The 15,625-nt window shown below is 43.3% G+C and overlaps 1 protein-coding gene across 9 annotated transcripts in view; it reads right to left on the reverse strand.

The window, feature by feature from the left end:
* The window catches only part of FBXW7 (F-box and WD repeat domain containing 7), a 312,721-nt gene that overhangs the window by 187,891 nt on the left and 109,205 nt on the right, over positions 1 to 15,625 (reverse strand). For 6 of the 9 annotated variants that reach the window (XM_050946413.1, XM_050946414.1, XM_050946421.1 and 3 more), the window contains one exon: positions 12,846 to 12,916. The exons of 2 other annotated variants lie outside the window; for them this stretch is intronic. The gene's annotated coding sequence lies outside the window, so the exon portion shown is untranslated. Of the gene's footprint in view, positions 1 to 6,440; positions 6,477 to 12,845; positions 12,917 to 15,625 lie in introns of all 9 variants that reach the window. One more of the 9 variants, XM_050946416.1, reaches the window with a different exon arrangement.

The raw sequence follows: 15,625 nt of genomic DNA on the forward strand, positions 1-15,625 counted from the left end.
ATTTGTCTTTATTGAATTTCATCTTGTTCATTTCAGGCCAATTTTCCAATTTAAAAAGGTCATTTTTAATTCTAATCATGTCCTCCAAACTATTGCAACCACTCCTGGCTTGGCGTCATCTGCAAATGTTATATGCTATATCCAGTAATAACCATACTGGACTCTGCTGACTCATCACTGAAGTAATATTTGTTGATAAGCTACCTAAACCATCTTACTAACACAAGAAGAAGCTAAAGCTAAAACAGAAGTGTCATCTGTCACTGTAATTTTACATTGATCATCATTACCAAATCTGGCAATGACAAACAGAGGGCTTAGAAATACCACATGCTCATACGGTGTTGAAGTTCAGAGCAGACAAATGGTATAAGTGGGGCTCAGGAGCTGCTTGCTACAAGTTTCCCTGATAGAGAAGAAGAGACAGCAAGGAGAAGAGCAGACATTCCATTCTTTTTGCAAGGTGAGGGAGGACATCTGAATATGATTGAGTGTAGGTGGGAAAAGTAAGGGGATGAACTGGAAGAGAGAAGTAGGGGACAGAGATTTAAGGGGGAGAGGGAAGAAGAACAATGTAAGAAAAGAAGGAAGAGATACAAGTGACTGGAGAGGAGGAATTGGAAATAGGGAACAACAAATACTGAAAACAATTCAATAAAAGATGTGCTATGTCAGGAAAGAAAAAGTAAGCATATCAAAACCATTGTAAGTACAATAAAAGTTCATCAAATTGAACGCTGAATCACTGTTACAATTAAGTGCAGTGAACAGTAGGAACCTATTTTATTCTTTTAAAATGGAGAAGCAGGCTCAGGGTAGAGTTGGCAAGAGAGCTCAGTATTCTTCATTTTAGCTACAAGGTTTAGCCCATAAGCTAATAAGAAAAGGGGGAAATGTCTCATCTAGTTGACCAACCCTCCCCTGTCACACAAGAAAGTTAGAGCATTTCTTTAACTCAAATTCATCCGAGTTCTTGAGAATATCTTGAGAACAGGCAGAGGATTGTTCAAATTTGCATGGGTTTTTAAGTAAACATTGAAGCCAGCTTATTCTCCTTTCCCAAAGAGGAGAAAGCTGGCCTCAAAAAAGGCTCAAACCAAGAGTAGAGAGATAACAGGAACAACCAAGCCAACCCTGTAAATCCTTCTTACCTCACTGTAGGAAACAAAGCTTTCTTCCACAAGGAACTAAAAAAACCTCTTGTCTAACTACACACTCTGTGGTATATAGATGGCATATGACAAAATTGTACCGACCTTTAGATTTAAACCTGTATCTCCCCAGTGAGAATAATAACCTGCAGGCCTCTGAGAGAAATCAGAAGCTTGTGGAAGTATGAGGTGATTATAAGCAGCACTAGTAACTGCCTATTACGGTTGCTTGACACTTCTCATTATAAGATTCGGGTTTTAGTTGCATATAATTTTGCCAAACTTTAACTGTTTGAGCTGAAGTTTTCCATGGGAGATGTCTGCCTCTGGCTAATTATTTATGTATTTATTTTAGCCAAAATGGCTCAGCAATTTCTGAGAACGATGTTAGGGAAAAATACATTTCCTCATATTTCAAATCTTTTCTTTGAAATGTTCTAGTGCCCCCATGCTTTGGACTTGTGTCAAAAATGTGCCTTTTGTAGTCCCTGTGAAATTCCAACCAAATTTGGATGAGTTATAAGCATTTGAAAAATCTCAATTTGAACATGCTTAGTAGAGACTGGTTGCTAGAGCTTAAAAGCTAAAATCTTCAGAGTCCATCCTCACTAAGCATGCTGAAGCCCCTCAGTTCCTAGTGCTGACAGCCTGCACTTGCACCATCCCCACATAGTAATTGTGCATGCTCCAGCTTGGAGCTATGGGGGCTCAGAAGGACTTTCCCTGAGAAGACTGATCCCAGCTGCTCCAGGCTGGGTGGGGCTAGGCACCAAAACGGTAAGCAGGAAACCTGTCTCTCATGCTCTTAATTACCCATGCTGCATGGCTGCCAGCAGAAGAGAAGAGGAAGCAGCTTGATTCAAATATACAGGGACAAAAGCCAGAATGGGGGGAAGGAAAGAAGTAGATTGGAATAACGAATCTGGGAGCCACTACGGTGGGTGAGTGACCATGGGATCACACAAAGAACTGTTAATATTGGTGGGCTGGGTCTTATGATTTGGATGTTAAAATCGATGGTTATAAACCTTGCTTCGCAAGGCTAGAATGGGAGCAAAAAAGGGAAGGAAGGTGGCACTTCACATCAAAAACACAATTACCTGTTAGTCATCAAAGATTAAAAATAACAAGAATGAAAATAGTTTGAATGCTTATGGATTAAAGATGGGGTATTGGTGGATATCTGTTGCAGACAACTTAATCAGACTAGAACAGTGGTTTTCAACCTGGGGTCCGCAGACTATGTCGAAGATTTCCAAAGGGATCCGCACTTCCATTTGAAAATTTTTAGGGGTCCAGAAATGAAAAAAGATTGAAAACCACTGGACTAAAGAACAGGACAAAATGCTCATTAAATATCTATCCATAATATGTAGGAGGAAAAACGTATCAAAGCAGACTATAATCTGAGGGAGATTGTGCTGGACATCTTATGAAGCCAGTAACAAAACTTTCTTAAGAGTTTCTAAACAGAATAATTTTTAACATAAAATCCTGCACCCAACATAGCCATAATTCAATATTCATCCTTATTCTGACACACAAGAAAGAGCAATGACTGTTGCCTAGGTATCAGTGATCATACACTCATAGAAACGTGAGAGTGGAAGAGACCTCAACAGGTCATCTAGCCCAATCTCCTGCATTATGGCAGGACTAAGCATTATCTAGACCACCCTGACAGGTGTTTTTCTAATCTGTTCATAGAAATCCCCAATGACAGAGATTCCACAACCTCCTTAGATAATTTGTTCCAGTGCTTAACTACCCTTACAATTAGGAAGATTTTCCTAATCTCTAACCTATATCTCTCTTACTGCAATTTAAGCCCATTACCTCTTGTCCTGTCCTCAATGGATAAGGAGAACAACTGATCCCCCTCCTCTTTCTAGACCTTTACTCATTTTTGTTGCTGTCCTCTGGCTTCTCTCCAATTTGTCCACATCCTTCCCGAACTGTGGTGCCAGAACTGGACACAGCATTCCAGTTGAGGTCTTATAAGTGGAAGAATTTCTCTTGTATCTTGCTTACAACACTCCTGCTAATACAGCCAGAATGATGTATTCACTTTTTTTTTTTGCAATAGTATTAATTTGTTGACTCACACTTAGTTTGTGATCCATTTTAACCCTCAGATCCTTTTCTGCCGTACACCATCTAAGGCAGTCACTACTTATTTTGTATTTCTGCAATTCACTAGTCCTTCCTAAATGTAGTACTTTGCATTTGTCCTAACTGAATTTCATCCTATTTATTTCAGACCATTTCTCCAGTTTATCAAGATCATTCTGAATTCTAATCCTGTCCAAAGTGCTTGTAACCCTTCCCAGCTTGGTATCAACTGCAAAGTTTATAAGTGTTCTCTCTCCGATATTATCCAAATCATTTATAAAAGATCCTGAATGGAATCAGACCCAGGACAGATCCCTGGAGGAAACCACTCAATATGCTCTTCCAGCCTGATTGTAAACCATTGATAACTCTCTGAATTCAGTTTCTCTACGAGTTGTGCACCCACATTACAGTAGGTTAGTCTAGGCTGTATTTCCTTAGTCTGCTTATGAGAAGGTCATGTAAGACAGTAACAAAAGCCTTACGATCATAGAATATTAGGGTTGGAAGAGACCTCAGGAGGTCATCTAGTCCAATCCCCTGTTCAAAGCAGGATCAACACCAACTAAATCATCCCAGCCAGGGCTTTGTGAAGCCGGGCCTTAAAAACCTTTAAGGCTGGAGATTCCACCACCTCCCTAGGTAACCCATTCCAGTGCTTCACCACTCTCCTAATTAAATACTGTTTCCTAATATCCAACCTAGACCTACCCAACTGCAACTTGAAACCACTGCCCATTCTTGTTCTGTCATCTGCCATCACTGAGAACAGCCTAGCTCCATCCTCTTTGGAACCCCCTTTCAGATAGTTCAAGACTACTATCAAATCCCTTCTCACTCGTCTCCAGACTAAATAATCCCAGTTCCCTGAGCCTCTCGTAAGTCACGTGCCCCAGTCCCATGATCATTTTTGCTGCCCTTCTCTGGACTCTCTCCAATTTGTCCACATCCCTTCTGTAGTATGGAGACCAAAACTAGATGCAATACTCCAGGTGTGGCCTCACCAGTGCCAAATAGAGGGAAATAATCACTTCCCTCAATCTGCTGGCAATGCTCCTACTAATACAGCTCAATATGCCATTGGCCTTCTTGGCAACAAGGGCACACTGCTGACTCATATACAGCTTCTCATCCACTATAATCCTCAGGTCCTTTTCTGCAGAACTTCTGCTTAGCCAGTCGGTCCCCAGCCTATAGCGTTGCATGGAAATCTTTCTTCCTAAGTGCAGGACTCTCCATTTGTCCCTGTTGAACCTCATTAGATTTCTTTTGGTCCAATCCTCCAATTTTTCTAGGCCACTCTGGACCCCATCCCTACCCTCCAGTGTATCTACCTCTCCCCTCAGTTTAGTGACATCAGCGAACTTGCTGAGGGTGCAATTAATCCCATCATCCAGATCATTAATGAAGATGTTGAACAAAACCGGACCCAGGATCGACCCCTGGGGCACTCCACTTGATACCAGCTGCCAACTAGACATGGAGTCATTGATCACTACCCACTGAGCCCAACAATCTAGCCAGCTTTCTATCCACCTTACAGACCATTCATCCAATCCAAACTTTTTTAACTTGCTGGCAAGAATACTGGGGGAGACTGTACCAAAAGCTTTGCTAAAGCCAAGATATATCTCATCCACCGCTTTTCCCATACCCACGGAGTCAGTTATCTCATCACAGAAGGAAATCAGGTTGGTCAGGTATGACTTGCCCTTGGTGAATCCATGTTGACTGTTCCTGATCACCTTCCTCTCCTCCAAGTGCTTCAAAATGGATTACTTGAGGACCTGCTCCATGATTTTGCCAGGGACTGAAGTGAGGCTGACCGGTCTGTAGTTCCCCAGGTTCTCTTTCTTCCCTTATTTAAAGATGGGCACTATATTTGCCTTTTTCCAATTTTCTGGGACCTCCCCCGATTGTCACAAATTTTCAGAGATAATGGCCAATGGCTCTGCAAACACATCAGCCAACTCCCTCAGCACCCTTGGATGCATTAGATCTGGACCCATGGACTTGTGCATGTCCAGCTTTTCTAAATAGTCCTTAACCTGTTCTTTCACCACTGAGGGCTGCTCACCTCCTCCCCATACTGTATTGTTCAGTGCAGAAGTCTGGGAGCTGACCTTGTCTGTGAAGACCGAGGCAAAAAAAAAAAAACAAAAAAAAAAAACCATTGAGTACTTCAGATTTTTCCACATCATCATGTCACCATGTTGCCTCACCCATTCAGTAAGGGTCCCACCCTTTTCCTGACCTCCTCCTTGTTGCTAACATACCTGTACAAACCCTTCTTGTTCCCTTTCACATCCCTTGCTAGCTGCAACTCCAACTGCACCCCTGCACGCTCTAGCAATATTTTTATATTCCTCCCTAGTCCTCTGTCCAAATTTCCACTTCTTCTAAGATTCTTTTTTGAGTTTAAGCTCACCGAAGATTTTACTGTTAAGCCAAGCTGGTCACCTGCCATATTTGCTATTCTTTCTGTAATTCGGGTCGGTTCGTTCCTGAGCCCTCAATAAGGCTTCTTTGAAATACAGCCAGCTCTCCTGGGCTCCTTGACTCCTCATATTAGCTTCCCAGGGGATCTTGCCCATCAGTTCCCTAATGGAATCAAAGTCTGCTTTTATGAAGTCCAGGGTCCGTATTTTGCTACTCTTCTTTCTTCCTTTTGTCAGGATCCTGACCTTAACCATCTCATGGTCACTGCTGCCTAGGTTGCCACCCAATTCTACTTCCCTTACCAATTCTTCCCTGTTCGTAAGCAGCAGGTCAAGAGGAGCATTGCCCCTAGTCAGTTCCTCCAGCACTTGTCCCCAACTCTTTCCAAAAACTTCCTGGATTGTCTGTGCACTGCTCTATTGCTCTCCAAGCAGATGTCAGGGTGATTGAAGTCCCTCATTAGAACCAGGGCTGTGATCTGGAAACTTCAGTTAGTTGTCCGAAGAAAGCCTGGTCTACTTCATCCTTCTGATCCGGTGGTCTATAGCACACACCCACTACAACATCACCCTTGTTGCTCTCACTTCTAAACTTAACCCAAATACTCCTAACAGGCTTTTCTCCAGTTTCAAACTGGAGCGCTGAGCAAACATAGCGCCCTCTTACATACAGCGCAACTCCTCCACCTTTCCTCCCATATCTATCCTTCCTGAACAGTTTATACCCATCCTTACTTACATCTATTGCTTCCCCAGATCCACAAGGCTTGTTACCCTGTCAAAGAAAGATATTAGATTGGTATGACATGATATGTTCTGGACAAATCTATGTTGACTGTTACTTATCACCTTATCTTTTAGTGCTTACTAATCAATTATTTGATTATTCGCTCCATTATCTTCCAGGTACTGAAGTTGAGCTGACTGGTCTTTTAACTGTCCTTATTCCGTTTTTTATCAATAGGTACTATACTTACCCTTGTCCAGTCCTCTCGGATCTCTCCTCTCTCTCCATGAGTTCTCAAAGATAATTGCTAATGACTCAAACATCTCTTCAGCCTGTTCCTTAAGTATTCTAGGATATTCCATCCAGCCCTGCTGGTGAAGACATCTAACTTGTCTAAATAATTCTTAACTTGTTCTTTCCCTATTTTAGCCTCAGATTCTACCCGGGGTGAAAGTAACTGAAAGAACTTACCGGTACGCTAGAGTCCTTAGTGGGAGCGTGACCTCAACCAGAAGAGATGTTTAAAGGCCCTAGGGCTCCGGCTGTGGCTGGGAGCCCCAGGGCCTTTAAATCACCCCAGAGCTACCACTGGGAGCCTCGGGGCTCAGAAATAAAGGGCACAGAGCTCCGGCCACTGCAGAGCTTTGGGCCCTTTAAAGTGTCGCTCGAGCCCGACTGCCAGAGCTCCAACGGTGATTTAAAGTGCCTGGGGCTTCCCGCAGCGGCAGTACCACTGGGTCCTTTACATTTCTCACAGCAGCAGGAGCCCCGGGCCTTTTAAATCCCTACCCAAGCCCGGCTGCTGGGGAATTAAAAGGCCAGAGGCTCCGGCTGCTGTGGGGAGCCCAGGGCCCTTTAAAGCACTGCCGGAGCTCCGGTGGTAATTTAAAGGGCCTGGGGCTCCCCGCAGCGGGAGGAGCACCAGGCCCTTTACATTCTCGCCCAAGCCTGGCAGTGCTTTAAAGGGCCCTGGGCTCGGGTGGTGATTTAAAGGGCCAGAGGCTCCAGCCGCTGTGGGGAGCCCATGGCCCTTTAAAGCGCTGCCTGAGCTCCACTGTTGGAGCTGAGGCAGCAGCGCTTTAAAGGGCCCAGGGCTTCCCGCGGTGGCTGGAGCTCCGGGCCCTTTAAATCACCACCCGAGCCTGGCTGCCAGAGCTCCGGCGGTGATTTAAAGGGCCCAGGGCTTTCTGCAGCGGCTGGAGCCCTGGGCCCTTTAAATCACTGCCCGGGAAGCTGATCTAGTCTGGCACGGTGTACCAGCTCTTGCCAGTACGTCGTACCAGACCGTACCAGCTTACTTTCACCTCTGATTCTACTCCATTTATACTACTGTTCACGATGTTAGCCATCCAATCACTGCTAACCTTTCTGGTGAAAACAAACAAAAAGACATGATCTAGTTATATTTATTTTGTAGAAACAGAATACGTCACCAACTAGTAGTAAGTATATTTAGAACTTTAAAAGGGCCAGTTTTCCAAAACTTAAAGCAATTATTGGCAAAACTGACTGGGAACAAATTTAAAATGCAAACTTTAACAAAAACTGGAAAATGTTCAAGGACAACCTATTGCAGTGGTTCTCAGACTTTTGTACTGGTGACCCCTTTCACATACCAAGCCTATGAATGTAACCCCGCCATATAAATGAAAAACACTTTTTAATATATTTAACACCATTTTAAATGCTGGAAGCAAAGCGGGGTTTGGGGTGGAGGCTGACAGCTCATGACCTCTCATGTAATAACCTTGTGACCACCTGAGGGTTCCCGACCCCAAGTTTGAGAACTCCTTGTCCTATTGGATAACTAAAAATCCACGAGTCCAAAGACATTTAAAAAACAAAAGTTATGCTGGGCAAGGAGCCAATCTGGCTAGGAGATGTGAATGTGGTGATAAAACAAATAAAATATATAAAGGATGCAAAAAAGGGGGAGTAAATGGCAATTAATATAAGTTAAAAAAAGAGCAGGCAATTGATAAGGGAAGTCAGGTATAGGTCCATCAGTACATGCAGATGCTAAACTCATAAACAGTGATGTAGAAAAGTCAGGAATGTGAAATAGATATTTCTACTCTCTGTTTAGAATGAGACAAGGGGATGTACCCAACCCTTGTGATTTTGTAGAGAAAATATTAAGATTACTATCTGTAACAAAAGAGCATGTGAGGCAGCATCTGCCAAAATTAACATTTTCAAATAAACAGACTCCAACAATTTACAACCAAGAGTCTTAAAGGAACTAACCAAGGAGCACTTTGAACTGCTAATGTGACTTTTTAACTAATCTTGAAAAACAAGGGACATTCCAAGGGCTGAGGACTGCCAACGTAGTTCCAATATTTAAAAAGGGAGAAAAGGATGACCCAGGGAATTGTAGACCAGTTAGTCTGACGTTAATCCCAGGTAAAATAATGGACCAGTTAATTTGGGACTCTATCAAAGAACTAGAGGCTACACAGCATGGTTTCGTGGAAAGTAGGTATTGTCAAACTTTTTTTTTTTTTTTTTTTAAACAGGGTTACAGATCTGGTTGATAAAGGCAACTGTGTTTACACACCATACATAGATTTTTCCAAGGCATTTGACTTAGTATCACATGACATTTTGATTTTTTTAAAAACTGAATTCTACAGAATACATATTAGATGGATTAACAATTGGCTCACAGACAGATCTCAAAATGTAGTTGTTAATGGGGAGATCTCAATGAGTGGGATGAGATGTTATACATACAGGATGACAGACTGTCTTAGAAAACAGTGACTTAGAGAAGGACATAGGCATAATCACAAGTACTTGCCTCAACATGAGCTGTCAGTGCAACACTGGCAAAAAGCTAATGAGATCCTCAGATGTATAAAAAAGGGCAACAAAAGTAGAAGCATGGAAGTGATCTTGACATTTGTACACAGAATTGGTAAGACCACTGCTAGAATGTTGTATCCATTTCCGATAATCACACTTCATGAAGAATGAAATACTGGAAGAGTTCAAAGGAGGGCCACAAAAATTATTAAAGAGCTGGAAAACATGTCTCAAGATGTGAGGCTTAAGGAGCTTCAACCCATTCAGTTTATCGAGAAGGTTGAGAAGTATCTTGATCCCTGTGTATAGGTTCTTAAACATGGAGAAAATATATGACAGTGGGGAACTGTTCAACCTTGCTGACAAAGGCATTGTGACAAATTAAGCAATTTCTTGTATATCCCTGGAAGACCTTATTAAATTAAGTTTAAGTATCTTTGGGGTCCATTGTATTAAATGCAAAGTTTATGTATTATCACGGGCCAGGACTGCATGTAACTTCGCTGCGAGGGAGATGTGATGCGAGGCCTGGGAGTCAAGGAACTATACTGAAACTGTGCCAGACAAGAAGGGACTTCTGGAACAACAGAGTGAAGTGGATTTCCTGAGAAACACAAAGGGAGAGGTTAGCAAATGCCTTTACACAAAAAAACAGCCTTCTGAATCATAGAATATCAGGGTTGGAAGGGACCTCAGGAGGTCATCTAGTCCAACCCCCTGCTCAAAGAAGGACCAACACCAATTAAATCACCCCAGCCAGGACTTTGTCAACCCTGACCTTACCACCTCCCTAGGTAACCCATTCCAGTGTTTCACCACCCTCCTAGTGAAAAAGTTTTTCCTAATATCCAACCTAAACCTCCCCACTACAACTTGAGACCATTACTCTTGGTTCTCTCATCTGCTACCACTGAGAACAGTCTAAACCCATCCTCTCTGGAACCCCCTTTCAGGTAGCTGAAAGCAGCTATCAAATCCCCCCTCATTCTTCTCTTTTGCAGACTAAATAATCCCAGTTCCCTCAGCCTCTCCTCATAAATCACATGCTCCAGCCCCCTAATCATTTTTGTTGCCCTCTGCTGGACTCTTTCCAATTTTTCCATCCTTGGGGCCCAAAACTGGAAACAGTACTCCAGATGAGGCCTCTGTAACCCCTAAGTCCTTTTCTGCAGAACTGCTGCCTAGCCACTTGGTCCCTAGTCTGTAGTAGTGCATGGGATTCTTCCAACCTAAGTGCAGGACTCTGCTGAACCTCATCAGATTTCTTTTGACCCAATCGTCTAATTTATCCACATCCTGAAGCTATGTCCTGATTTGCTGATTACTGGAGATCAAAGGCCTGAGCTATATAAAGAAATAGGCTGATCTGCTCAGTTTGCGTTCTGGTTCCAAAATCACAGGGAATTATGAACTTGTAATGAAGAGAAAACCCAACTGTGTGTTTTTAAGGACTGACACCTACCCAACTCTAAAACTGAAGTTGGGGTGACCTCTGGTAAGCATTTTAGCACACATGTAGGTTCTTTTACTGTTTTTAAAATGTTTTATCTGTAATGTTTTCACCTTCCAAATAGATGTCCTTATTTAGAAAGAGCAAGTGTGGTAATGTGTAACTGCAAGCAAATACACTGCTCATGACCTCTAGAGAGACAGCAAAGCACAGACACAGGCCTGTTTAGGCAGTCTGGCTTGCTGAGAATATCACAGTGTAAATCAAGGAGCTGTGCTGTCTTGACAGCCTGGTCAGGAGACAGAAAGACACAGGTCTCTCCCCAAGAGAGGTAATGGCAGAGAAGCTCAGAGCCTAGAGTGGGTGTCCCAGGTGGACCAGAAGGGGGGAATACAGATATGAATAAAATGAAATAATCAACTATAAAAATCACTACATTCTCAGTTTTATTCTCAGAGGATATTAAAAAATGGCTAATAGCTATAGGCTAGAAGATCAAAATACCTGAAATGCCCATGGGTGGCTCATAGGCCCATGTTCTGAAGTATAAAAATACTTGTGGAATACTTATTAAATTTCTAGCCAGAATTAGTTGTGGTTTCATCTAGCAGCTCTGTTCTGCCCAGTTCTGATTTGAGCCTTCTCAAGTGACCACAGACAAAATAAAAATTTGTCACAGACATACACTGGTGTTTTTTCTGCTATTTAGGGCCAGATTATGTTGCTTCTAAATCACATTGGGCAGTAGTTGCTCACGTGACTAGTCCCTGGTGAGGTAAATAACTGCTCACTAATATGGGTGGGTGAGATTCTGTGGCCTGCATTGTGCAGGTCAGACCAGATCATCATAATGGTCCCTTCTGATCTTAAAGTCTATGAGTCTATGAGATGCAGTTGCCCTTAACTGTGACATATATATAGGTTTGCCAGATATCCAGTTTTCGACCAGAATGCCCAGTCAGAAAGGGACCTTGGCAGTTCTGGTCTGCACAGCGGACCAGGCCGCTAAAAGTCCAGTTGGCTACAGCAGGGCAGGCAAGCTCTGTGCCCAGCTCCACGCAGCTCCTAGGAAGTGGCCGGCATGTCCTTCCAGCTCCTAGGCCAGGCATGGGCAAACATTTTGGCCTGAGGCCACACTGGGTTCTGAAACTGTATGTGGGGCCGGGTAGGGAAGGCTGTGCTCCTCAAACAGCACGGCCCCTGCCTCCTATCTGCCCCCTCCCACTTCCTGCCCCTTGACTGCCCCCCTCAGAACTCCCAACCCATCCAACCTCCCGTGCTCCCTGCCCCGACTGCCTGACCCCCTATCCGACTGCCCGACCCCCTATCCACACCCCCGCCCCCTGACCCTCCCTCATCCCCAGCCCCACCTCAGAGCCTGCACCCCCAGATGGCACCCTCACTCCCTCCTGCACCTCAGCCTGGTGAAAAGGAGCCAGTGTAGGGGAGAACAAGCAAACTTGCTGTATAAATTGGTATCCACTGAGCTACAGGGCTCTAATAGGAACCGCAGCGACGAAAGCAGCAATCTGCTGGGCCACTGCTCTAGGAGCCAGAACCCCACGCCGGCAGCTCCTTTGACATGGGTGTACCGTCCCAGTCCTGCTCACTGGCATGGGCAACAGGCTCATGGCAGCTGTCCCTGGTCACGCTAGTGCAGTGGGTGGGACTGGTGTGGTACAGCCATGTTGGAGGAGTTGCCGGCATGAGGCGTTGACTCCTGGGAGCGGCGTCCCAACAGGCTGTTGCTTTCACTGTTGTGGCTCTCGGTAGAGCCCTGGTACTCTGCAAATACCAATTTATATCTGCGGATAAAAATTTTGTATTCATGCAGGGCTGTACTTACAATCAGAAGAGATGTGATGGTATACGCGCGCGCGCACACACACACACACACACACACAGTGCACCGGGGGGGGGGAAAAAGCTAACACTTCAATAACTCAAATACTGATAAAAGATTTTTACAGTTGTAAATTTCCCCTGAAGGCCAACATCTTGTGCATGTTACAAGTTAGCTCAGAGCAATTTTTTTTTTTTTATAGCCTAGAATTAAATGCTGGGGAAAAAAGGGATTTAAAATGCAAGTGCTGACGCAACCTTAACTACAGCATTTTGCACTATAGAGCAGCACAGCTATAATTAAAAAGACAACTTACATCAAGTAAAAAGCTTCACTGCAAGCCTTTTTAATGGATCAATACTTCACCACCATCAGCAACTCAACAGGCTAAGGGAAAAGATGGAAAAAATTAGGCTTGTTAAGCAATTAAGGAAAATAACTTGTATGAATACAAGGATCTTTTGAAGGCTCTGGAAAGCTGGTTGTATAAGATATCCCCAAATTCATTATTTACTTCTAGAATTAACCACAAAACATAGGAATTGCTTAACATCACATACTAATACAAAAACATCCATGTCTGTTGTACTCATTTTCCTGCATTACAGAATGGCTGCAAAAAACTGTTAAAGATGCAATGAGAAAGCTAACTATTAAAATTGGAGGGAAAGCTGCAGAACGGAAGCTCTAAATAACTGAAAATATATTAGGGAGAAAGCTGCAGCATATATGACTCAATTTACAGAAATACAGGAAACTGGGTTTTTTAAGCAACCAGCAATATGGTAAGCACATATAGAACTAGCTCTCTTTTTCATAAATTTAGTAATAAGATCTTTTAAGGCAGAGAACCAATGAACTTTAGCTATTTATTGCAGAAAGACCTGAGAAGTGCAGTTTGGTACCTGGTGATGTGAAACAGCCATAGCTACAACAGGAAGATTTTTAAGCTACCTCTATATTTAAAGTTTCTTGAAGGGCCCGGCAATATATCAAGATGAACTGGTAAGTTCCCTACTGCAGTAAAGGAGTCATCCAGAAATCTGAGGATTCTTCCCCAGCATGGAACGATCACTTTCTGATGACCCTGGCTAGATACGCGAGTTCATCTGCCCTGTGTCCATGGCAGCCTTTAGTAAAATGTGAAGGAAAAGCCACTGGAGGAAACCATGCTGCTTTTATTTTTATTTCTTTTCTCATGGAGGGGAATTATCTGGACATTTCTGTGTTCTCTGAGCATGCACTCTCACCTCAGGCAATTGCCTCATTTTAAAATGCTTGAATTTTTCACTCTGTAGTTCTATTATTGCCAACAAGCTTAGTATTATTCACTTACAAGGTAGATAGAAAAGTGGCAGTACAGAATCTTCATTTTGGTTGGGAAGAGCAAGGTGCAAATGTTTATATATGACAATTTTTCTCTCCCTCTTTCTTTGGTGTGGAGAAGGGATTTTTCCATTTTATCTTCTTAGGATATGACTCTGCAAGTTCTCAGCAGCATTCAAGTCAATTACCATAGACCAAGTAGTGGTTTGCAGGGTCAGGGCTTCTGAATGAAATTTTCAGAAATGACTACACTGATTTTGGATGCCCAAACTGGCACATTTTAAAGGGCTCTGATTTTCATGATGTGTTGAGAACCCATCCTTAGCTAATCAAGCCTCATAAAAGTATCTCTGGGTAAGCAACACATCGAAAATGTAGACCTAAGTGTGTATTCAGCTACATCTTTTACATTTTGTAAGGCATTGCCAATGGTATGCCCTCATCTGGAATATTGTCTTGATTTTTCACCACCTCGTTTCAGAAAAGGTATAGCAGACAGAGAGATGATTCAGAGGTGAACACAATGAATGGTAAGTGGACATGGAAAAATGTTCTATATAAAGACATCAAAAACAATGGGGCTGCTAAAGTTAGAGAGGAGACATGATAGAGAGAGAGACAAAATAATTAACAATTCAAAATGTAAATCAGGCACTCTAATTTTCCTGCTCCAACTACAAGGATATTATCAATGAAACTGAACAGCAACGGTTTTTTTGAAAGTCATAAAAGGATTTTTTTTGTTTTTACACAATGTATAATTAACGTATGGAACTAACTGTTAATTTCAATGGTTCCTTTGACAACTTTGCAGGATTCAGAATAGGATCGTACATTTATATGGAGAATAAGAATATCAAACTATATGATAGGATTTAAAAAAATTATAGGAAGCACGTTAATGCTTATGCTTCAGAGGAAAAACCAACCATTTCCTGACAGAGACTGGTGTAACAGACTGACAACATCCTGGACAAACCTTATGGAACTAAGGATATGTCTACACTACCCGCCGGATCAGCAGGCAGCGATCAATCCAGTGGGGGGTCAATTTATCACATCTAGTCTAGAAGCCATAAATCAATGCCTGAGCGCTCTCCCGTTGACTCCTGTACTCCACGATCACAAGAGGAGCAGGACGAATTGACAGGGAAGCGGTAGCAGTCGACTCACCACAGTGAAGACACCACAGTAAGTCGATCTAAGTATGTTGACTTCGGCTACATTATTCACATAGCTGAAGTTGCATAACTTAGATCGACCCCCCTCGGCCCCCCAGTGTGGACCAGGCCTTAGATAAGCTTTATGGAATTAACTTAAGCCTCTCTCTGCTGAGAATAACAATGAAGGCAGGGAACTGTTCAGCCTGGAGACACTCCAGTCAGAAGAGTATCCAGCCAAGAAAGGTGATTGCCAAGGGAACCTGAAGCCTGAGAGTGGAGGCCCTTCCGGGACCCATAGGGGAGGAATATAGGTGCAGCTGCCCTGAACTGTGACAGTTAAGAAGCAAGTTTCCCCCGACAATCATGTTGGGGGAAACATAAGAACGGCCAGACTGGGTCAGACCAAAGGTCCATCAAGCCCAGTATCCTGTCCTCTGACAGTGGCCAATGGCAGGTGCCCCAAAGGGAATGGACAGACAGGCTATCAAGTGATCCATGCCATGTCACCCAATCCCAGCTTCTGGCAAACAGAGGCTAGGGACACCCTTCCTGCCCATCCTGGCTAATAGCTGTTGATGGACCTATCTTCCACATATCTATCTAGCTC

This window comes from Gopherus flavomarginatus, chromosome 3 (assembly GCF_025201925.1).
Source record: "Gopherus flavomarginatus isolate rGopFla2 chromosome 3, rGopFla2.mat.asm, whole genome shotgun sequence".
Lineage (NCBI taxonomy): Eukaryota > Metazoa > Chordata > Testudines > Testudinidae > Gopherus > Gopherus flavomarginatus.